We start from the raw sequence: 23,149 nt of genomic DNA, 5'->3' as shown, positions 1-23,149 counted from the left end.
ACATATGCGATAGCATGAAGGACTCACTCTTGAAGATGTGATGCTCAGTGAAATGATCTTGGCACTTCAAGAAGGCAAATACCCCACTCCTAGGAGGTCTCTAGAGTAGTCAAATTCATAGCAAGTAGGATGGTGATTGGCAGGGGCTCTGAGTGGGGCACTTGGGCATTAGTGTTTAATGGACACAGGCTTTCAGATGTGCAGGATGAACAAGCTCTTGAAATGAATGGTGGTGACAATCACAACAGCAAAACAGGGACTTACATCACTGGACTATACATTTGAAAATGGTTAAGATCCTAGGTTTAGTTTTATGTATTTTATCACAATGATAGCAGGTATCAAGGGTGAAGGGACAAGTGGCTCCTTATACTGTAGCTGTAATGACAAAGTCCTGGGTCTGCTGGATGGAGTTGTAAGCCAAACTCCAAGTAATCTTTGTCTCAGGGAGTCACTGAGGAGCAAAGGTAATGGCAGGGGCACTTGGAGAATAGGCTGGATGCTAAGTGTCTCGTTCTTCTGTCATCAAATAAGTGCTCTTTTTTAGGACTCTAATAGGTCCCCCTGCAAGTTGACCTCCTGGACACCTCTGGCCTCATAGCCCTACTCTGCAAGCTCCTCTCTTGACTGTACCAGGCAACTGCGACTGTCCTAAGGTTTCATAGCATCAGTGGATCTTCTTGTGGGACCACTCCGATTGACTTTCTACTCTGTCTATGAGCATCTGGGGCCACCATGTTGAGAAGCCCTTCGAGAAGAGAGAGTGCTGTGACTTGGGGAGAGGAGTTGTGTATCTGAAAGGGTGCCTCCAGCTTTGCTTGAGCTCTGAAGATGGCCTTCTGCTTACCCTGTCTGTCTGCCCTTGCCCAATATTATGCTAATGACTGACCTCAGTGCAGTGCCACCCAAGACCATGGGGAAGGAGGACGGAGGAGGCGGGGAGGGGGAGGGGGCAAGGGAATGAGTTCTGGGCCTTCCTGTACCTGCACAGCAGGGTGCTAATTGATGATTAGGGCTAACGGAAGATCAAGTCCCCAATTAGCCTAAAGCTGATTACTGCCCTAGAAAGCCCCCCAGACACCTGTGAGGGCGCGTGAGCTCCCTGGTTCTTCTAGTGAAAGCTCTCTGGGAGTCATAGGCTCCTGCAAAAGGGTACATGAGAGGGGAGGAGCACTGGAAAGGGAGATGAGGAGCAAGGGCGGGATGACAATGGAGTTGGAGAGAAACAAGGGCAATGGTGAGGAAAGAGAAAGACCTTACTGGTCAGTGCTCCCTGCCCTGCTCCATCCCAGGATCGCCTTCCACCCTTGCTGCCAGCTGGTGCCCTGACCAGCCTGGAAGATTAGATGTCACACTTGTCTCTAATCTGACTACTCAGTGACTCCACGAAGGAGAGCTTATTAAGGGTACTGGGGACTGCCTGTCACCTTCATTCAGCTCTCAGCTCTGTCCAGCAGATCAGGGACTTTGTCATTAGCAGCCGCTAGCTGATTTAGCAAGAGGATGAGGAACCACATAGCCATTTGCCTTTGGCAGTTTTTAACTTGTAATAAAATATACATAACATGGAATCTGTCATCTTCACCACTTTAAAGTATACAGTTTGGAACATTTAATAGAACGGTAATACGCGAATTGCAACACTTTTGTTTTCTGGAGATCTTGCCAGTTTGGGGTTGTTTGGTTGGTTTTTCTTTGTCTCAATAAAAGTGCCTTTTATTATTGGCCGCAAAAAAAAAAAAAGTATACAGTTTGGTTCAGCACACTCGGAACTCCACCCATACAATGAGATTTTATCATGCAAAAGTAAAAGCAAGCGCCTATTAAGCACTAACTCCCTGTTCTCACTCCCCCTGGCATCCTTACCTCTACTTCTTTACAGAAGGCAGCAAAAACCAAGGACAACCAAAATCTATCAGCGAGACAAGAAAACAGCAATCACACTGAGGAGGGTTCTCTGTGGAATGGTGGCAGGGAGGAGGGAAATGACAGCACCAACATATAATGTGTCCATACACAGTTTCTACTTAACTAAAAAAAAACTAGGGCTGGAGAGATGGCTTAGCGATTAGGGCACTTGCCTGCAAAGCCAAAGGACCCAGGTTCTATTCCCAAGTACCCATGTAAAGCCAGATGCACAAGGTGCTGCATCCAACTGCAGTTCTTTTGTAGTGGCTGGAGGCCCTGGCGTGCCCATTCTGTCCTCTGCCTGCCTCTTTCTCTCAAATAAATAAATAAACAAATGTTTTGCCAGGCGTGGTGGCGCATGCCTTTAATCCCAGCACTCGGGAGGCAGAGGTAGGAGGATCACCATGAGTTCAAGGCCACCCTGAGACTACAGAGTTAATTCCAGGTCAGCCTGGACCAGAGTGAGACCCTACCTCGAAAAACCAAAAAAAAAAAAAAAAAAAAAAAAAAAACCTGTAAGCTGTAAATAACCCCCTTTCTTCCATTAAAAAAAAAAAAAGTGCCTGTGGTGCACGCCTCTAATCCCAGCACTTTGGGAAGCATAGGTAGGAGGATCGCCATGAGTTCAAGGCCAGCCTGACACTACATAGTGAATTCCAGGTCAGCCTGAGCTAGAGTGAGACCCTCCCTTGAAAAACCAGAAACAATAAAAGAAAGTGCCTGGGGAGTGGCTAGGGAGATGGCCTAGTGGGTAAAATGCTTGCCACACAAACATGAGGCCCTGAGTGTGCATTCCCGGTCTGAGGAGGATACCCAGCAGCAACCTCTGGCCTCCACACACCCACTTGTGTACCAGCCCCTCTGCACACACACCTGTGCACCCACACACATACAAACATGCACACTATGTATACAGGGCAAAAGAAGTGCCTGGCCTCTTTCACTGAGCACCATAACTGCAAGGAGTATCCGTTGCCTTTGACTTTGTATTTGGAATAACTTTTCATCCACTTTGTACACCTGGCTTTACATGGGTACTAGGGAATTGAACCCAGAGCAGCAGGCTTTGGAAAGCAAGTGCCTTTAACCATTGAGCCATCTCCCCAGCCTGGAATAGCTTCTTATCATCGAATCTTAATTTCTATGGTTAAGTATGACTATGTTTCTGTTTGGTTTCTGTCTTCCCAATCTGGTTTGAAAGGTCTTTATACCCTCAGTTCACCAGACATCTGTAAACATGCAGCATACATCAAAAGGGACGATCCAGGTGTGGTGGCACATACTTGTAATCCCAGCTCTAGGGAAGTAGAGGCAGGAGGATTAGTAATGTAAGGTCACCTCAGCTACTTAGTGGGTTTGAAAAAAAAGGGCAAGAGTTGGACCACCTCATCACTGCCATAAGTGTTGCACTATGTCCGACAGATGTTGCTCACCTCAGATCCTGACAACAGCTGGATTTGGGAGGGGTAGAGTTGCTTAGTTGTTGTTATTGTTGTTGTTTTGTTTTGCCATACTGGCAGTGAAACCCACATCCTTGAACATGACAAGCAAGTGTTCTACCACGGAACCATATCCTCAGACCAAGAACTGGATTGTGTTCACGTCTCCAGTGGGCAGGTTCTCCAAACCTGCCGGCGCGCCCTCCTTGGTATGGTCCAATGTTGCACAGCACTGTCCTCTGAGCCTTTGTCATCTTCATCAGGGCAGTCGTGACTAAGAACAAGATTGGGGACAGGAAGAATCTTTGACCTTCGCTTGAGACACCAGCTACTCACTCCTGAACCTCCCTGCTGGGTCTGTGAAATTCTGCTGTAATTGTCCATGATCTTGTGCACTTGGGAGGTGCTCAGCCGAGTGTGTGTGTGGAAAGTGAGCTGAAGAGGGGACTCCATCTATGCAGCTATGGGGAGTTGCCATCTATGCCAGCATGAGACCTTCCAATGATGTAGCTACCTTGGGATCCCCCCTACATCTGTAAATATGCCCCATCCACACTCAGTTGGACTCTGATGGAATTGTTACTTTGGTCTGTCAGTGGTTCCCTGTCTTTGAAGAGTAGTTGTTTGCTTGTAACTCCTCAGGAAAAGTTCATGCAATGTACAGTGTTCTTGCTTGGACCCACAGTTTCACCCTGTCAGCTACAGACCCCCCTCCCCCAAGGTCTGGTTTTCTGGCTGCCGCCACATCTACACTTGAAGAAAGTGGTCACTAATTTGAGAGTGTCATGTCCACGTCAGGACGGTAGGGATAATAACATGTGCTACAATAAGACTTGAATGAGTCCACCCTTTTGTATAGAAGAACAAGTCACTCAGTAGCTTCTTACCTGTTTGCGGCACTGCTCTGGGCCCACAGATACACTGGAGAAGGGCACAAGTTGGAGGTCCCCACAGTCTGCAGCCCCAGCTTCTGCTCTAGTGGGAGAGGCACACAAACATCACGAGTGTGAGCCAAGTGATGACAAGGAGGATGGAGAACAGGGCGAGGTGGAAGGAGGTCGGGCGCCATGGTGGGCAGGAATGGATTCCCCCAAACCAAAACCCACAAGCCTGGGCAGCTCAGAGAAGTCAAGGCCATAAGCAGTGCATGTTTAGCTAATGTAGGGAGGGTGTAAATATCAGGATTCCAGGCCAAAAAAAGCAGTGTGGGACCAAGAAAGGACTGGGGTTTCAGATCTGTTATTTATAATATTATTAAATTCTGTTCCAGGAAAATGTGTTTGGCCCTTGAGCTTTGCTTTTTTGTTTTGATTTGACTTTATTTTTTTTAATTTTTTGTTTATTTTAATTTATTTATTTGAGAGTGACAGACAGAGAGAGAAAGATGCAGATATATATAGAGAGAATGGGCTAAGCCAGCTCTCCAGCCCTGATTTTACTTTACGGGACAGTGTTTCATGTAGCCCAGACTGGCCTTGAATTTGCTATGTACTCAAGGACGACACTGAACCCCTCATCTTTCCTGCCCAGTCTTCGGTGTGCTGGGGTGACAGCTATGTGCCACCATAGTCAGCAATGTGTGTTTGGCTTTCTTCATTTCTTCTAGTTTTTTTGATTTTGTTTTTGGGATTTTTTGTTGTTGTTATTCTTTTTTTTTTTTTTTTTTTTGAGTCAAGATCACTCTATGTAGCCTAGGCTGGCCTGGAACTCACTATGAAGCCAAGCTAGCCTCAAACTGATGACAATCCTCCTCCCTTAGTCCATAGACATGAGCCACCACACTCAGCTTGTTTGTTTTAGGGGGAATTTTTTTTTTTTTGAGTAGGGTCTCACTCTGGCCCAGGCTGACCTGGAATACACTGTGTAGTTTCAAGGTGGCCTAGAACTTACGGTGATCTGCTTACCGCTGTCTCCTGAATGATGGAATTAAAAGCATGTGCCACCATACCCAACCATCTTTTTGTTTCTTTTTGGTTTTCAGTTTTTCGAGATAGGATCTGGCTCTAATCCAGGCTGACCCAGAGTTTACTATGTAGTCTCAGGGCAGCCTCAAACACACAGTGATCCTCCTACCTCTGCCTCCTGAGTGCTGGGATTAAAGGTGTGCCCCACCATACCCAGCTAGTTTGTTTTTGAGACTGGATCTTGCTAGGTAACCCAGGATAGCCTCAGAATCTCCATCCTCCTACCTCTGCCACCTGAGTACCTGAGTGCTGGAATTACGGGTATAAACACCCATGCTTGGGTTCTTATCTTTTCAACTGACATCTTTGAAACAGGATCTTGTTATGTTGTCCAAGTTGTCCTCAAACCAGCCTTCTGTGTTAGCCTTCCAAATAGCTGTGACTACACACACATGACACCAAATCCAGCTTTTAAATATTTTCCTTTTTTTTTTTTACTTGAAAAAAGTGTTATGAGCTGGGCGTGGTGGCACACACCTTTAATCCCAGCACTCAGGAGGCAGAAGTAAAAGAGTCTCTGTGAGTTCAAGGCCACTCCGACAGTACATAGTGAATTCCAGGTCAGCCTCGGCTAGAACAAGAATCTACCTTGAAAAACCAGAAGCAGAGTTATATTCTAAATCTGGTCCATATTTTATTTTGGGGGCAAAGTTGACCTGGAACTTGCTAGGTAGCTGAGGCTGACCTTGAATTTCTGATCCCCCTGCCTCTGCCTCTTGAGTGCTGGGATTCCAGGCATGTGCCACAATGCCAGCTTTACATGGTGCTGGGGATTTGAACCTAGAGCTGTGTACAGGCTACCCAAGCAAGTGTTGTGCGGCTGTCTCCACAGGGTTGTGCATAACTATCACCATCTTGAATCAAGATAGCTGTGAATGACCAGAAGACGACCCTCACAAAATCTGGCCCATTAACATTCCCTCACTGAGTGGGGACTCAAAGAGCTCACAGGGACTCAGAAATTGTCCCCAGATCCTCACAAGGCTCCCCCCTCCACGAGGCAGGATAGGAAGAGGGGACTCCTAAGCGGTATGGTCTTTTGAGTCATCAATGCCGCGTGTGACTCTTCGGCTGCGCCACAGCTGCCTGGGGGATTTGGGGGTGGCGTAGCTGCTTTTGAGTCACTCATCGGTTCACCAAGCTAGACTTGAATGGAGACCTTTCTTTGGTGTGTCAGTGTCCCTCTATCTAAGGTGAATAGCAATTTCTTCACACCTCCCCAGGAAAAGTCACACAAAAGGTAGACTTGCTGTTGCTGTGACAAAGGCAGAGCTTACAAGGTGGAAGAGTCATTTGGCTCACAGTTTCAAGGGTTTCAGCCCCTGACTGGCTCCATTGCCTGTAGGCCTGGGGCAAGCCAGAAACATCGTGGAGGCAGGAGCTGTGGTGTCAGCGACATCTCATGGATGACAAGAGACAGACAAGAGGGGCCAGGGATGAAGTACCCTTTGGAGGCACATCCACAGCAATTCAACCGCCTCCAGCCAGGTCCCACCTCCTGTCACTACCCAATAATGCCATCAAATTATGACCCCATCAACAGGTTGTGCCCTTGAAGAAGTCAGAGCCCTCAGGATCCTATTGCCCCTCAGTGAGTGAGTCCACCAGCTAGGGAACACACCTCCAACACACAAGCCTTTGGGGCTTCACATGTGAACCATAAGAAGGAGGGGAGTGTGGGGGTCTGTGACAGTGATATTAATGCTTGCCACATGCAGCTGTCCTCTGCTCTCCACTGGATGAATATAAAATCAAAAATATGAAGCTGGGTGTGGTGGCGCATGCCTTTAATCCCAGCACTCGGGAGGCAGAGGTAGGAGGGATCACCATGAGTTTGAGGCCACCCTGAGACTGCAAGTGAATTCCAGGTCAGCCTGGACCAAAGTGAGACCCTACCTCGAAAACAACAACAACAACAAATATATATATATATATGGTTCATATATATTATATATGTTATATAATATATATATGAACTATGTTTCTGTCAAACTCCGAAGAGGCCCACCCCACACTATTTGCCTGTGAGCTTGAAGCTGGGTCAGACCGGGTCAGTCACTTCTTGTTACCTGCCTGGGGCTTGCTGGCCCCTTGGCCTGATAGTGTCAGGTGGGCTCAGCTGGGAGTAGGTGGATTCTTCCTGCGTTTAGAGATTTTGCATCTTGGTGTGTGCTGCCCTCCCAGATCTAGCTGTTACCGGCTTCCCTTTAACACACACTTTCAAATTTGGCTCTTCTTGTAGGACAGAGAAAAGAAGAAACCAGCATCACTTCAGTGCAAGAGGGAGGAGAGATGTAATAAATTGTGATGGTTGGAAATTTCAGGATGAGCTCTCTTTTGTGTGTGTGTGGGGGGGGGGTGGTATGCTCATGTATGTACAGGCACACATGGTGGCCAGAGAAGAAGCTTAGGTGTCCTTGTTCCATTGTTAACCTGCCTACTTCCTTGAGTGGAAACCTTTCTCCGAACATAGAGCATCGGTTTTCACATGCCCCAGCAATCCTGTGGCCTCTACACCCCACAAGATTGGGATTACAAACATGTGTGGCTATGACCAGCTCTTTTTTTTTCTTAATTTGTATTTATTTGAGAGAGAGAGAGAGAATGGGCATGCCAGGGCCTCCCTCCACTGCAAACTAACTCCAGACGCATGCGCTCCCTTGTGCATCTGGCTAACTTGGGTCCTGGGGAATCGGACCTGAGTCCTTTGGCTTTGCAGGCAAATGCCTTAACTGCTAAGCCATCCCTCCAGCCCCCCTGACCAGCTCTTTATAGGGTCTTGGGTGGTGCATGTGTCTGGGGATTGCTTGCAGTGGCTGGTGGCTCTGTTGCTCCCATTTTCTCTCTATCTGCCTTTCTCTCTCACACACACATAAATAGAAAGAAAAAAAGAAGATAGAGAGAGACGGGAGGGAGGGACGAAGAGAGAGAGAAAGAAAGAGAGAGAGAAAGGAAGGAAGGAAGAGAAAGAAAGAATTTATGGCAGGAATGGGTTCAGACACACCCGGTCCATGATCACTCGGGACATTGAAATGCATTGCTGATGCCCTGCTGCTGCCGAGGCCTTTTGCTTTATGGGGGCTTTGTCCCCTTTGCATAGATGAAGCGCTTTCACTTTTGTTTGCTTTTGTTTTTACTGTTGTTGAATGACTGGGCTCCTAACTGCCCGCCCTTAGCTCAGGCGCCCTCGGGGAACGGGAAGAGATGAGCAGCTTCCTTGGCTCTTGGGTGCCCTCTCGTGGCGCTGCCCGCCGCTCGCTTGCAAGCCCCTGGGCGCGGCTGCCCCAGGCCACTTTCGCTTTAGGCACCTGTGTTCTCCCCGCCTCAGCAAGGGCCCTGGCGGCTCTGGACCGGCTGTCATCTGTCCGCGCGACTGAATCCTGGTTGGTACGTCTTGGGGACAACTGGGACCTCGCTGCCTTGCCACACCCAGGTTTCCTGTTCCCCCTCCCCCTTATCTGGGGTTGTTGGTTCTTGGAAGCTGTAGATTGGGGTACACAACGAGAAAAGAATCGTTTGTGCTTGTGGATTTTATGCTTTGGAGAGAATTAGGAACATTCAAGTTAGGGTTGCATTCCCACTCTTGCCTGAACCCAGGGATCTCAATCTCATTACCATTTTTTAAATTAAAAAAAAAAAAACAAGCTGGTGTAGTGGTTTGTGCACATAACCCCAGCAATTTAGAAGGCTCGGGCAGGAGGATTGCCAAGAGGCCAATCTGGGCTACAAGGTTAGACCCTGTTTCAAGGTAACAACAAAATTATCATTTAACCATTTTCATATGTACAATTCAGTGATGATACAGTACATTCACATTATCTTCATCATGGGGTTTTAATTTTATTTAATTCTTTTGTGGATGTTTCTGCCTTCCCCAGTGCTGGATTATAGGCATGTGTGGCCACACCAATTTATTTATTTATTTAAGAGCATGAGAAAGGGAAAGAGGCAGACACACACAGAGGGAGAGAGAGAGAGAATGGGTGTGCCAGGGCCTCCAGCCACTGCAAACGAGCTCCAGACGCATGCGCCATCTTGTGCATCTGGTTTACATGGGTCCTGGGGAATTGAACTGAGATCCTTTGGCTTTGCAGGCAAACGGCTTAACCGCTAAGCCATCTCTCCAGCCCCACACCAGTTTCTTACGCAGGTGCTGGGGATCAAACTCAGATCTTCTTACATACTGAGCCATCTCTCCAGACTCTTAATTATTTTTTTTCAGTGTCTTGCTATGTTGCCCAGGCTCACATCTTGAGCCCTGGGATTTAGTGATCCTCCTGCCTCAGCCATTGGAGTAACTGGGATTACAAATATATACCACCACATCAGCCTCATCATTTTTGTATTAAGTTTATTAATTCATGCCAGGTGCTCATGCCTTTAATGCTAGCTTTCAGGAGGCAGAGGTAGAAGGACGGCCATGAGTTCAAGGCCAGCCTGAGACTGCATAGTGAATTCCAGGTCAGCCTGGACTAGAGCAAGACCTTATCTCAAAAAAAAAAAAAAAAAAAAAAAGGCAGGTGTGGTGGCACACGCCTTTAATTCCAGCTCTCAGGAGGCAGAGGTAGGAGAATCACTGTAAGTTCAAGGCCAGTCTGAGATGTCATAGTAAATTCCAGGTCATCCTGGGGTAGAGCGATACCCTACCTCAAAAAAAAAAAAAAAAAGAAAGAAAGAAAGAAAAGGGCGGGGAAAGGTTATTAATTCAGGGCTAGAGAGATGGTTCAGTGGTTGAAAGTGCTTGCTTGCAAAGCCTGCCCATCGGTTCCCCAGTATGCACATGGAGCCCGACATATGGAGTGACACATGAGTCTGGAATTTATAGTGACAAGAGGCCCTGATGTGCCCATACTCTCTCTTTTTTATCTTCCTTCCTTTCCTCTCTCTCAGATAAACAAAAGTATTTTTGTTTTTGTTTTTTGAGGTAGAGTCTCACTCTAACCCAGACTGACCTGGAATTCACTATGTAGTCTGAGGGTGGCCTCGAACTCACGGCAATCCTCCTACCTCTGCCTCCCAAGTGCTGGAATTAAAGGTGTGAACCACCACACCTAGCTAACAAAAATACTTTAAAATATTTTATTTATTTATTTGAGAGAGAGCGAGGCAGACATAGAAATAAAATGGGCACATCAGGGCCTCTAGCCACTGCAAACTAACCCCAGACACATGTGCCACCTTATGTATCTGGCTTACATGGGTACTGAAGAATCGAAACTGGATCCTTAGGCATTGCAGGCAAGCACCTTAACTGCTGAGACATCTCTCCAGCCCCCAAATATATATTTTTTAAATATAGCAGTCATGTGCCATACGATGCTGTTTTTTTTTAATTTTTAAATATATTTTATTTATTTATTTGAGAGAGAAAGAGGGGGACAGAGAGAGAGAGAGAATGGGCACGCCAGGGCCTCTTGCCACTGCAAATGAACTCCAGATGCATGTGCCCTTTTGTGCATCTGGCTTACATGGGTCCTGGAGAAACAAACCTGTATCCTTTGGCTTTTCAGGCAAACGCCTTAACCACTAAACCATCTCTCTAGCCCCAAAATATTTTTTAAACTTTTTTTGTTCATTTTTTATTTATTTGAGAATGACAGACACAGAGAGAAAGGCAGAGAGAAAGAGGGAGAGAAATTGGGCATGCCAGGGCCTCCAGCCACTGAAAACTCCAGATGTGTACGCCCTGGGGAATCAAGCCTTGAACCGGGGTCCTTAGGCTTCACAGGCAGGCGCTTAACAGCTAAGCCATTTCTCCAGCCCCCAATATATATATATATATATATATATATATATATATATATATATATATATATATATATATATATATATATATATATATTTTTTTTTTTTTTTTTTTTTTTAAATTTTCGTTTTTGAAGGTAGGGTCTCACTCTGGCTCAGGCTGACCTGGAATTCACTATGTAGTCTCAGGGTGGCCTCAAACTCTCGGCAATCCTCTTACCTCAGCCTCCTGAGTACTGGGATTAAAGGCATGAGCCACCACGGCTGGCTCCAAAATATTTTTAAATAAAAATATTATTAATTTTATTTGTGGGATTCTTAAATTAAAATTTTATTCACAAACCTTGGAAAGTGTTCAAAACCTTAATTGATACTATATATTCAATTAAAATTACCTAAAAATATTATAGATACAATATGGTATTCCTTTTAATTGGGACAATTAGGGGAGAAATTTCTAATAGAAACCCAAAGAACATTCCTTTAAGCAGTAGCTATTTCTTGTAGTGCAGGGACCAATATGTGCTTTTGTTGTGTATTCTCTTGCCTGTTCTGTATATTTACTTATCTTTTCTCCTGTGTATTCATTTTATCTGTGTAACTTTTTATATGCAGTGCAATAAAAGATATATTTGCTTCCGTTTTTCTAGAAATATTTCTCCTACTTGTGGTTCAGAGAGACAGGGCAGAGAGCTTATCTTCAGTAGACCCACAGCAGCCTGGTAAGTCTAAAGTCGCCTTGTGAAGGCCAGCCTTCAGCCCGTTTCCTCGAAGTCAGTCCTTGTGCTGTGATGCTGGCTATCCTGAATCTGGTCGTTTGAGTTTTAACTTGGCAAGTCATGTTTGTGGTGAGGTTATATACTTATTCATTTCTTTTTGGTACTGGGAGTGAAACCCAGGGCCTCATGCATGCTAGGAAAGCATTCTACCTGTGATTTATATCCGAAGCCCCGTAATGACTAATTTGACGTATAATTTATACTTTGGGAACAAGAAAATCAGCTAGGATTAACTGATGGATCCTTACCATTTTCTTTCTTTCCTTTTTTCCTCTGGCCAAACAGGATCTTATTGTGTAGCGTCAAGCTCATACTATAACCCAGACTGGCCCTGAACTCTCAATCCTCCTGTCTCAGCCTTCCCCAAATACTGGGAGTACCAGGCATGCGCCAGCACCCTGGATAGATTTATGCAAGTAGCCACTTTTTTCTGAAACCAAACAGCCCCTGGGAAGGAGTAGAGCACATCTTTGGACCACAATGCAGACTTCACATGCAATTCTAGTGCAGGGGCTGGAGAGATGACTTAGTGGTTAAGGCGCTTGCCTGTGAAGCCAAAGCACTTCAGTTTGATTCCCTAGGACCCATATAAGCCAAATGCACAAGGTGGCACATGCATCTGGAGTTTGTTTGCAGTGGCTGGAGGCCCTGGTGCATCCATTCCCTCTTTCTCTCTGTCTGCCTCTTTCTCGCTCTCAAATAAATAAAAACATTAAAAAAAAAAAAAGAAATTCTACTTCAGCTTAGCTAGAAATACATTTTATAGTTTAAATAAATAAAGTCAAGATTAATACAGTCATAACGCAAAATCTTCTAGCAAAAGACAATTGTAGATTGTGAATGTAGCTCAATGGTAGACCACTTATTTAGCATGTGTGAGGCCCCAGGATCCATCTACAGCATTAAAAAAAAAAAACTTGTGACTTTCTGAAGCTCATTTATCTGAATAGCAACCTACAGTTATTGTCTCCAGACTTTAGCTTTTTAAAAAGAGAACGAGGGCTGCAGAGATGGCTTAGCGGTTAAGCGCTTGCCTGTGAAGCCTAAGGACCCCGGTTCGAGGCTCGGTTCCCCAGGTCCCACGTTAGCCAGATACACAAGGGGGCGCACGCGTCTGGAGTTCGTTTGCAGAGGCTGGAAGCCCTGGCGCGCCCATTCTCTCCTTGCCTCTATCTGTCTTTCTCTCTGTGTCTGTCGCTCTCAAATAAATAAATTAATTAATTTTAAAAAAAAAGAGAGCGAGAGGGAGAGGGAGGCACAGTGCATATGTGGAGGTCAGACAACCTCAGGAGCTGTCTGTTCCACCTTGTTTGAGACAGGATCATTCATTGTTCTCTTCGGTGTATGCCAGGCTGGTTGGCCTATGAGCTTCCTGGAGATTCTCTGGTCTCTCTCTCCCATCTCCCTTAGGGGCACTCTGTGATTACAGACACGGGCTACTGCACCTGGCTTTTGTGTGGGTGCTGGATATTTGAAGTTCAGTTCTCATGCTTACACAGCAAGTACTTTATCCACTTAGCCATCCCCTTGGGCCTACATCTTTTTAAAAGACCTGCTCACTGCCCCAAATTGGGTTTCCTTATGACATGGTCATATTGTATATCATGTACTTTGATCAGATTCACTCCCTATTCTCCTCTCTTGTCCCCCAAAGCAGTCCTCTGTCCTCTTCTGAAATAGTCCCCTGTCTATTTTCCATTAACTAAGTCTCTCTTATTTCACTTAACGTGATGATCTCCAGTTTCATGCAAATTTATACAAATAACATAATGTCATTCTTTCATGGCTAAATAAAACTCTAAATAAAACCTAAGACATTTTTCTCTTTCTTTGTTTTTTTTTTGTTTTTTTTTTTTTTTTGAGGTAGGGTCTCACTCTAGCCCAGGCTAACCTGGAATTCACTATGTAGTCTCAGGGTAGCCTCGAACTCACTGCCATCTTCCTACCTCTGCCTTCCAAGTGCTGGGATTAAAAGTGTGCACCACCATGCACGGTTATAAGACATTTTCTTTATCCATTCATCTGTTAATGGATACCTAAGATGATTCCATAATTCTCTCTCTCTCTCTTTATTTATTTGCAAGCAGAGAGAGATAGAGAGAAGAGAGAGGGGGAAGAAAGAATGGGCTCACCAGGGCCTCCAGCCACATGTGTCACTGAGCATCTGGCTTAACGTGGGTCCTGGGGAATTAAACCTGGGTCCTAAGGCTTTGCACACAAGCACCTTAACCTCTTAGCCATACATACAAACAAACACAGTTGTATTAAGTCAATTTGTAATGTTTCTGTATAATAGAGGCCTGAACACACAGAACAACTTTAATCAATTTATTTTCATTTTGCTCACCCTACTAAGAACTCACAGCCTCCCAATCCTGTCAGGAGACCCTACCTCAAAAAAAAAAAATTCTTCCCAAATCATGGCACGTTGTATGTATGTATGGAGGTTGTCAGTAAATTAAATAAATAAATAAAATGCATCCCAAGAAGTTTTGCAAATATGAAAACATCTTATAGTCTTTACTGAAGTGAAGTTCGTATACCATAAAGTTCACCATGCTAAAGCGTACGATGCTGTGGCATTTGATGCACTGTGTTACAATGCTATGAAACCCTCAAAAGAATCTACTTCCAAACAGAAGCCATATCACCATTACGCAGCTTCTCTCCGCTCCCTAATCTTCCAGTATCTATGAATTCATCCTTCCTGCATCGTTCATAATAAAAGGAATTATACATTATTCACTTCTGTGTCTGCTTTCTTTCACTTACAGCATAATGTTTTTTTTTTAATTTTTATTAGCATTTTCCATGATTATAAAAAAATCCCATGGTAATTCCCTCCCTACCCCCACACTTTCCCTTTTGAAATTCCATTCTCCATCATATTACCTCCCCATCACAATCATTGTACTTACATATATACAATATCAACCTGTTAAGTACCCTCCTCCCTTCCTTTCTCTTCCCTTTATGTCTCCTTTTTAACTTATTGACAGCATAATGTTTTGAGATTTATCTGAATCCTAGCATGTTTCAGGACTTATTCCTTTTGACCAAAATATATATAGGCTGGGCATGGTGGCACACGCCTTTAACCCCAGCACTTGGGAGCCTGAGGTAGGAGGATCACTGCAAGTTCGAGTCCAGCCTGAGACTACCTGCTGAATTCCAGGTCAACATGGGCTAGAGTGAGACCCTACTTTAAAAAGCCTACATACACACACACACACACACACACACACTAAGGGCATTTACAGAAACACGCAGGTAGCTTTCATGATCATCCTGAGACATTTTGCTAATTGTTCGCATGTACTGAAGCAAATCAGTGTTCCCCAGCCATCTGCCATATGAAGACCTTCATCAGCATTGTTATTCATTGTGGCATGGATTTTGGAGAAGTCCACTATCAAAAAGGATTGCGAAAGGACACTGGCCGGGTACTTAAGATAAGATCATAGGTGCCAGGTGCTCCAGAACAAGAAATGCCCCTGGGCTTTGGCAGTGTAACGGTCATGATATTTTATAATAACCCACAGGAGGAAGTACCATGATCACCGCAGCAATGTTAGCTCCTTCACACAATGAAGCCCTTTGCTTTTGTTTGCTTTGATGCCTGGTGTCTTATAATTGGCCAGAGTTGTGAAGTAACCAAGCCCAGAAGGTGCAGAAAAGCATTTTTAGGGGCTGGTGAGATGGCTCAGAGGGTACAGAGTGCTTGCTGCACAGGCGTGAGGACCCGAGTTTTGACCCCAAACATCCATGTAAAAAGCTGGGCTTGGGGGCTGGAGGGATGGCTTAGCAGTTAAGGCGTTTGCCTGCAAAGCCAAAGGACCCAGATTTGATTACCCAGGATCCACGTTAGCCAGATGCACAAGGGGACACACGCGTCTGGAGTTCATTTGCAGTGTCTGGAGACCTTGGCGCACCCATTCTCTCCCTCTCTCTCTCTCTCTCTCTCTCTCTCTCTCTCTCTCTCTCTGTCTCTCTCTCTCTCTCTCTCTCAAATAAATAAATAAAAATAAAATATGTTTTTCAAAGCTGGGCATGCATTGTGGAAATCAGTGTGGAGGTTCCTAAAACAGCTAGAGATTGATCTACCATATGACCCAGCTATAGCACTCCTAGGCATATATCCGAAGGACTCATCTCATTTCCTTAGAAGTACGTGCTCAACCATGTTTATTGCTGCTCAATTTATAATAGCTAGGAAATGGAACCAGCCTAGATGTCCCTCAACTGATGAGTGGATAATGAAGATGTGGCACATTTATACAATGAAGTTCTACTCAGCGGTAAAGAAAAATGAAGTTACAAAATTTGCAGAAAAATGGATGGATCTGGAAAGGATTATACTAAGTGAGGTAACCCAGGCCCAGAAAGCCAAGCGCCACATGTTCTCTCTCATATGTGGATCCTAAGTACAGATGACTGGGCTTCTGCGTGAGAAGGAAAATACTTAGTAGCAGAGGCCAGTAAGTTAAAAAGGAGACATAAAGGGAAGAGAAAGGAAGGGAGGAGGGTACTTAATAGGTTGGTATTGTATATATGTAAGTACAATGATTGTGATGGGGAGGTAATATGATGCAGAATGGAATGTCAAAGGGGAAAGTGTGTGGGGGGGAGGGAATTACCATGGGATTTTTTTTATAATCATGGAAAATGTTAATAAAAATTAAATTAAAATAAAACCTGGGCATGGGCACACCTGTAATCCCAGCACTAAGGGGCATGGAGACAGGAGTGTCCTGGAGGCTGGCTGCTCAGCCAGTCTGTCAGAACAAATGGCTCAAGCTCCAGGGTTGTCTCAAGGAAATAAGGAGTAAAACCCTCAAGTCCTCTTCCTGCTTCCACACACCCATACTTCACACACACACACACGCACACACACACACACACACACACACACACACAGAGTATTTCTCCTGACAGGATTGGGAGACTGTGAGTTCCTAGTAGGGTGAGAAAAAAAAAAAATCTTGGGCGGCTTCAGCTTCGGGTGCCCTGGTCCCGGAGTAGAATTTGGAGGTGTCCAAAGCCGCATAATGTCAATAGTTCGCTCATCCGTCCATGTCAAATGGATTGTGGGGACAGCAATGCAGAAAATGGCTAAAGTGAGAGTGACCAGGCTTGTTCTGGATCCCTACTTATTAAAGTATTTTAATAAGCGAAAAGCATACTTTGCTCGCGATGCCCTTCAGCAGGGCACTGTTGGGGACATTGTGCTCCTCAAACTTTGCCCTTCACACGAACAAAGCATGTGAAGCATGAATTGGCGGAGATCATTTTCAAAGTTGGCAGAGTCATAGATCCAGTGACAGTAAAACCCTGTGCAGGAACTGCCTACCTGAAGAGTCCACTCAGTTCGGAACCTACTAATGTAACCAAAAGTTTGGAAGACCGAATGTCACTTCAATGCAGTGAAGCATCTAGAAGCCAAAGGGAAAGACTCATGTGTTTGCTTTATAACTCATTACAGACTGTCAGTTTCTCTTGGGGGACTTACAAAAGCAAGAAGTGAAGGAGGTAAAAGGGTTGTAATTTTCTATGAGGTTTATGGTCATGTGTCAGTTTCTTTGCAGTGAATATACTTTCAGATTAAAAAAAAATCTCTGGCTCTGAGTAGAATACCTGGTATTGAAAATAAATTGGTTAAAATTATTCTGTGTGCTCAGGCCTCTATTATACAGAAACCTTACAAACATTACAAACTGACTTAATACAACTGTGTTTGTTTGTATGTATGACTCTAGACACATATATAGTCATAGCGAAACCTGTTCAGATGGTACTAAGAATGTATAAGTGAAAAGTAACTGGAGGTTAAGATGTAGTTCATTTGGTAGAATATTTGCCTAGCATGCACAAAGCTCTGGCTTTGATCCCCAGCACCACATAAGCCCAGTGTGGTGGTGTTTAGCTGCAATCCCAGCAGTGAGGAGATGGAGAGAGGTAGGAGGGTTCACAGTCAAAGGTACCCTCTGCTACATAGCTAGTCTGAGGCCAGCACAGGCTCCATGAGACCCTGTCTCAACAGCAAAGTTAAACATGTACTTATGCATTGTCTAAGAATTTCTTATTTAGTTATTTGACAGAGAAAAAGGGAGAGAGAGAGAGAGAGAGAGAGAATGGGCACGTCAGGGCCTCTATCCACTACAAACGAACTCCAGATGCATGCGCCATCTTGTGCATTTGGCTTATGTGGGTCCTGGGGAATTGAACTGAAGTCCTTTGGCTTCACAGGCAAGTGCCTTAACTGCTAAGCCATCTCTCTAGCCCCATCTAAATATTTTTATTTATTTAATTGCAAGGGAAGAGAGAGAAAACAGGGACACCAGGGCCAGGGCCTCTTGCCACTGCACAAGAAAAAAGAAAAGAAAAAGTCCATGGGCTGGAGAGATGGCTTAGTGGTTAAGCACTTGCCTGTGAAGCCTAAGAACCCCGATTTGAGGCTCAACCCCCCAGGACCCACATTAGCCAGATGCACAAGGAGGCACATGCATCTGGAGTTTGTTTGCAGTGGCTGGAAGCCCTGGCGTACCCATTCTCACTCTTTCTTTCCCTCTTTCTCTCTCTGTCTGTGGTTCTCAAATAAATAAAGAAAAATTAAAAAAAGAAAAACTCCAGACAGATACACCACTTTGTGCATCTGACTTTACATGGGCTCTAGGGAGTTGAACTTAGGCCATCAGGCTTTGCAAGCATGTGCCTCTAACTGCTGAGCCATCTCTCCAGCCCAGAAGTCCCATTGTATAAACTTGATGTAAGAATATAATTATGACATCTCAAATCTCATGAAAAACAAAATGTATTGTTTGCATCATATTTCATACTGTGATAAAATTGTAGCGAAAACATTGACTCATCTTTAAGTCAAAATTACCAATTTCTTTTTCTTTTCTTACTGATTTTTAGTTACTGGGGATTGGATTGAAGCTAGGGCCTCATGTATGCAAGGCAAACACTCTGCCACTGAACTAAAAAGTGGGATTACTGGCATGTGCCACCATATCAGAGCCAAGATTTTTTTTTTTTTTTGTGATATAATCTACATTCAGATCTTTTTTATTTATTTTTTAAACAGATTTTATTCTTTTTTTTAAATTTTTTATTTATTTATTTGAGAGTGACAGACACAGAGAGAAAGACAGATAGAGGGAGAGAGAGAATGGGTGCGCCAGGGCTTCCAGCCTCTGCAAACGAACTCCAGATGCTTGCGCCCCCTTGTGCATCTGGCTAACGTGGGACCTGGGGAACCGAGCCTCGAACCGGGGTCCTTAGGCTTCACAGGCAAGCGCTTAACTGCTAAGCCATCTCTCCAGCCCAGATTTTATTCTTTTATTACCTCTTCCCTGTCTCCCTTTCCCTGGGGCCCTCCTCAGTGGGGTTATGGGATTCACTGTGGGGTCATGAAGGCCTCAGTCAGAGCCAGTGGAAGAGTGGTGGGCATCTGTCTCAGAATATCCCTACCTACTGCGTGGTTCTTGCAATCTTTCCACCCCCTCTTCTGCAATATTCCCTGCCCCATGACAGGCCTGTGGGCAGTCTGATTTAGTATTGAGTTCTTTGTAGCCTCTGGATTTCTGCTTTGATAGGTTGTGTGATCACTGTGTCTGCCACTATCACCCTGAAGCTGGTTGTCAGTTTAGCAGTAAGAGCAGTGTCCATGGCTATGCTTCCACTGCAAATTCTCCTGGGCCCTGGCAGATGTGAAAGAGATGATGGTTCTCATGGTGGGCAATTATCTTATCAATGTATCTTGACTCTCCTTCAGTTTCTCTGCCCTCTATAAAATAAAGCAGATTCTCCAACCAAGAGTGAGAGCAGCTTGGATTGAAGGGGTGTGCAGTTATTTGAGAGATTTTTGGTGTGCAAGCCTACTCTTCTCCAGAGAGTAGTGGGCGCTTCTCTCTGAAGTATGAGTGTTCTGACTGTGGCAATCTGACTTGGTTTCCAGTACCAGGTATGAGTTGTCTCCCAGTGAGCGGGTCTCATGCCCAATCAAAGAACAATTGGTTACCTCCAGAGGCTGTGTGCCACTATTGCACAAGTGTGTACTTCTTGTCCAGCTGGTTGATGTTGTAATTTGCAGGGTCCCCTGCTTATTCATACTGTTGGTGACTGTTTTCTTCCAGCAACTCCCATAGTGCTTATGGGGGCTAGCCAGGAGGGAGCTAGTTTCCCTTTCAGTTCCAGCATGGTATTCTGATGTCCTGTGACCACAGACTGTGGTGTCTTCAGCAATCGGGTCTTACCTTTTAGCTCTGGCAGGTAATCGAGTGTTTTGGCTGTGGCCTGCATTGTTTTGGGGACCTCATGAGTGTCCTTGGACAATGGCTCACTGTAGGGGGGTAACCCAGTTCTGGACCTGGGAATTACCAGCCAGAGTCCACGGTTTTAAAAAGGTTAAGCTTTCTCCACCTTCTGTCTGGATTTCCTCCCCTTCCCCATTTATTGGTGGCTATATCTTGTAGAATGCTAGTCAGAATTAGAATTTCTATGGGACTGATTCATGTTGTCTTCACTTTTGTGTAAATCCCTTCCCACTCTCCCTACCCTCTATCCCTCCAAGGGTCCCCCACCCCCAATATTCTGCCCTTCCCTAACTTGTCAGGTAGCTCCTCTTCTCCTCTCTTCCTAGTTCTTCTCTCTACTGGTCTCATTCTAGTTTTCTCCCCATGTTTCTGGTGCTGACTACCCTTTGCATTCATCTCTCATTGATCCCAGTTAGGAACTACAGATGAGAGAGTACATGTAGGGCCGAGATTAATTAATTAATTTGAGAATGAGCAAGCAAGAGAGAGAGAGACAGACAGAGAGAGAGAGAGAGAGAGAGAATGGACACATCAGGGCCTCTATCTACTGCAGACAAACTCCACACACATGTGCCACCTTGTACATCTGGCTTACATGGGTACTGGAGAAGTGAACCTGGGTCCTTTGGCTTTTCAGGCAAGCACCTTAACCATTAAACAATCTCTCCAGCCCCAGGGCCAAGTTTTATGATCACTAAAAAATTTAAAGTTCTAGGCTAGAGAGATGGCTCAGCAGTTAAAACATTTACTTGCAAAGCCTGATGGCCTGGGTTTGATTCCCCGGTACCCACATAAAGCTAGATGCACAAAATGACACATGCATCTGAATTCCTTTGAAGTAGCAGGAGGCCCTGGTGCACTCATTCTCACCCCCCTTGCCTTGCAAATAAATAAGAATACAAATAAATTATAAGTTCTATCATTCAGAAATAAATACAATGACTAAAGCTATTTGCAACTCAAAGCCACCCAGTTCCCAGTGGAATTCCAAGACTGGTGGGAACTTGTGGAATCTCCCCATCTGTCCATTCCCACTATTGGCTCAGTGGGCTTGGAATGTGTGGGTTGTGCTTAAAGGCCAGGGGATTTCCTTCTTGTTTCCCAGTTCTCATCAGCATAGTACGCCACTTCCCCATTTGTCTGTGTTGTTAAAGCCCTTTGAATACTGGTGAGATGGTTTAACGGAATAAACATTCCTGAAGCTTCTTCCTACTTGTCCACAGTTGGCCCAATAGCTGTATGTTTCTTTGTTTCTCGTTCAGTGCCTTAGCAACCAGGACAATACAGCAATGGGAAAAAAATCCAGTTTTTCTATTTCTTACAAAAAGGGTGTATATCATAAATAGGACTACTATTGAGACATTTACTAATAGTGTAGTTGGACTTTGAATTCTAGGCTAGTGTGGAACTCACTATGTAGCTCAAGTTGGCTTCAAGTTCATGGAATTCCTTCTATGTCAGCTTACTGAGTGTTGGGATTTCTGGTGTGAGCTACCACACTGGGTTTGTAGTTTTTATATATTTTATGTTTTATTTATTTGAGAGAGGGAAAGAAGGAGAGGAGAGAATGGGTACGCCAGCGCTTCCAGCCACTGCAAACAAACTCCATATGCATGTGCCACCTTGTGCATCTGGCTTATTTTGGTACTGGGGACTCGAACTGAGGTCCTTTGGCTTTGCAAGCAAGCACCTTAACCTCTAAGCCATCTCTTCAGCCCCTATAGTTGTTTTTTAAAAAAATATTTTTATGAAAAAAAATTGTCTTTATTTACAAGCAGGGAGAGACAGAGAGAGAGAGAGAGAGAGAGAGAAGGGCATGGCAGGACCTCCAGCCACTGCAAACAAACTCCTGATGCATGCACCACTTTGTACATCTGGCTTTACATGGGTACTTGAGATTAGAACTCTGGGCCAGCAGGCTTTGCAAGCAAGTGCCTTTAACCTCTGAACCATCTCTCCAGCCCCTGTAGTTGGTTTTATATAGTTGTTAATAAATATTTTAATTTTACTTATCAGAGTGTCATAACCAAGCAAACTATAATTTGAATGCTTTTGTCTTTGGAGCATTTGGAAGTTACTTTTGTGCACAACCAAAACCCAAAAAATGATTTGTCTTCAAAAAAAAATTAACGTCTTTAACTTGTTTAAAAATATTGGCTATTGGGCTGGAGAGATGGCTTAGCGGTTAAGCGCTTGCCTGTGAAGCCTAAGGATCCCCGTTCAAGGCTTGATTCCCCAGGACCCACGTTAGCCAGATGCACAAGGGGGCGCAAGCGTCTGGAGTTCGTTTGCAGTGGCTGGAGGCCCTGGCACATCCATTCTCTCTCTTCTCTCCCTATCTGCCTCTTTCTCTCTCTGTCACTATCAAATAAATAAAAATAAACAAAAAAATTAAAAAAAAATATTGGCTATTGTGGGGCTTGGTGGGCGGGTTCAGCCTTCCTGGTCTTCCGGCGGCGGCGGGCAGCTTAGCTTTTCCGAGTTGGTCTGCTGTCTTCCAGGCTCGGCGGGGCACTCGGCATGGCCCATGGAAATCAATGCGTGCTTGCCAGCCAGAAGAATATGAATAAAAACACAAGCAACATGAAATTAGCAAGTGAAAAAGAAAAGAGGATAGTTTGACTACCTCTCAGAGAAAGCAGAGGGACTCTTGAGCTCATGCCGCAAAAGGCAGCCAATGAGAGAGAAGTCTCTGCAGACGGGGAAAAAAATGATGAGGGACTCTTCAGAAAACCTGGGTGCTATTACCAATGGGATGCATCGTAAATTCTAAGATCAGAAAAAAATATTTAAGTAAACTGCCATTTAAGCAGGGAAATTCCAAGCCGGGTGTGGTGGCACAGACCTTTAATCCCAGCATTAGGGAGGCAGAGGTGAGAAGATCATTCTAAGTTCAAAGCCACCCAGAGATCACATAGTGAATTCCTGGTTAGCCTGAACTAGAGCGAGTCCCTACCTCAAAAAACAATAAAATAAAATAAATAAATAAAAAGGAA

The 23,149-nt window shown here is 44.7% G+C and overlaps 1 pseudogene; it reads left to right on the top strand.

Annotated features, from left to right (window-relative positions):
- Positions 1-16,883: 16,883 nt before the first annotated feature.
- LOC101600804 lies at positions 16,884-17,359 on the top strand (annotated as a pseudogene).
- Positions 17,360-23,149: the final 5,790 nt, after the last annotated feature.

The sequence above is a fragment of the Jaculus jaculus genome, chromosome X (genome assembly GCF_020740685.1).
Source record: "Jaculus jaculus isolate mJacJac1 chromosome X, mJacJac1.mat.Y.cur, whole genome shotgun sequence".
Taxonomy (NCBI): domain Eukaryota; kingdom Metazoa; phylum Chordata; class Mammalia; order Rodentia; family Dipodidae; genus Jaculus; species Jaculus jaculus.
Note: the sequence above shows the minus strand (reverse complement) of the source record. Positions and strands in the feature narration are given on the sequence as shown.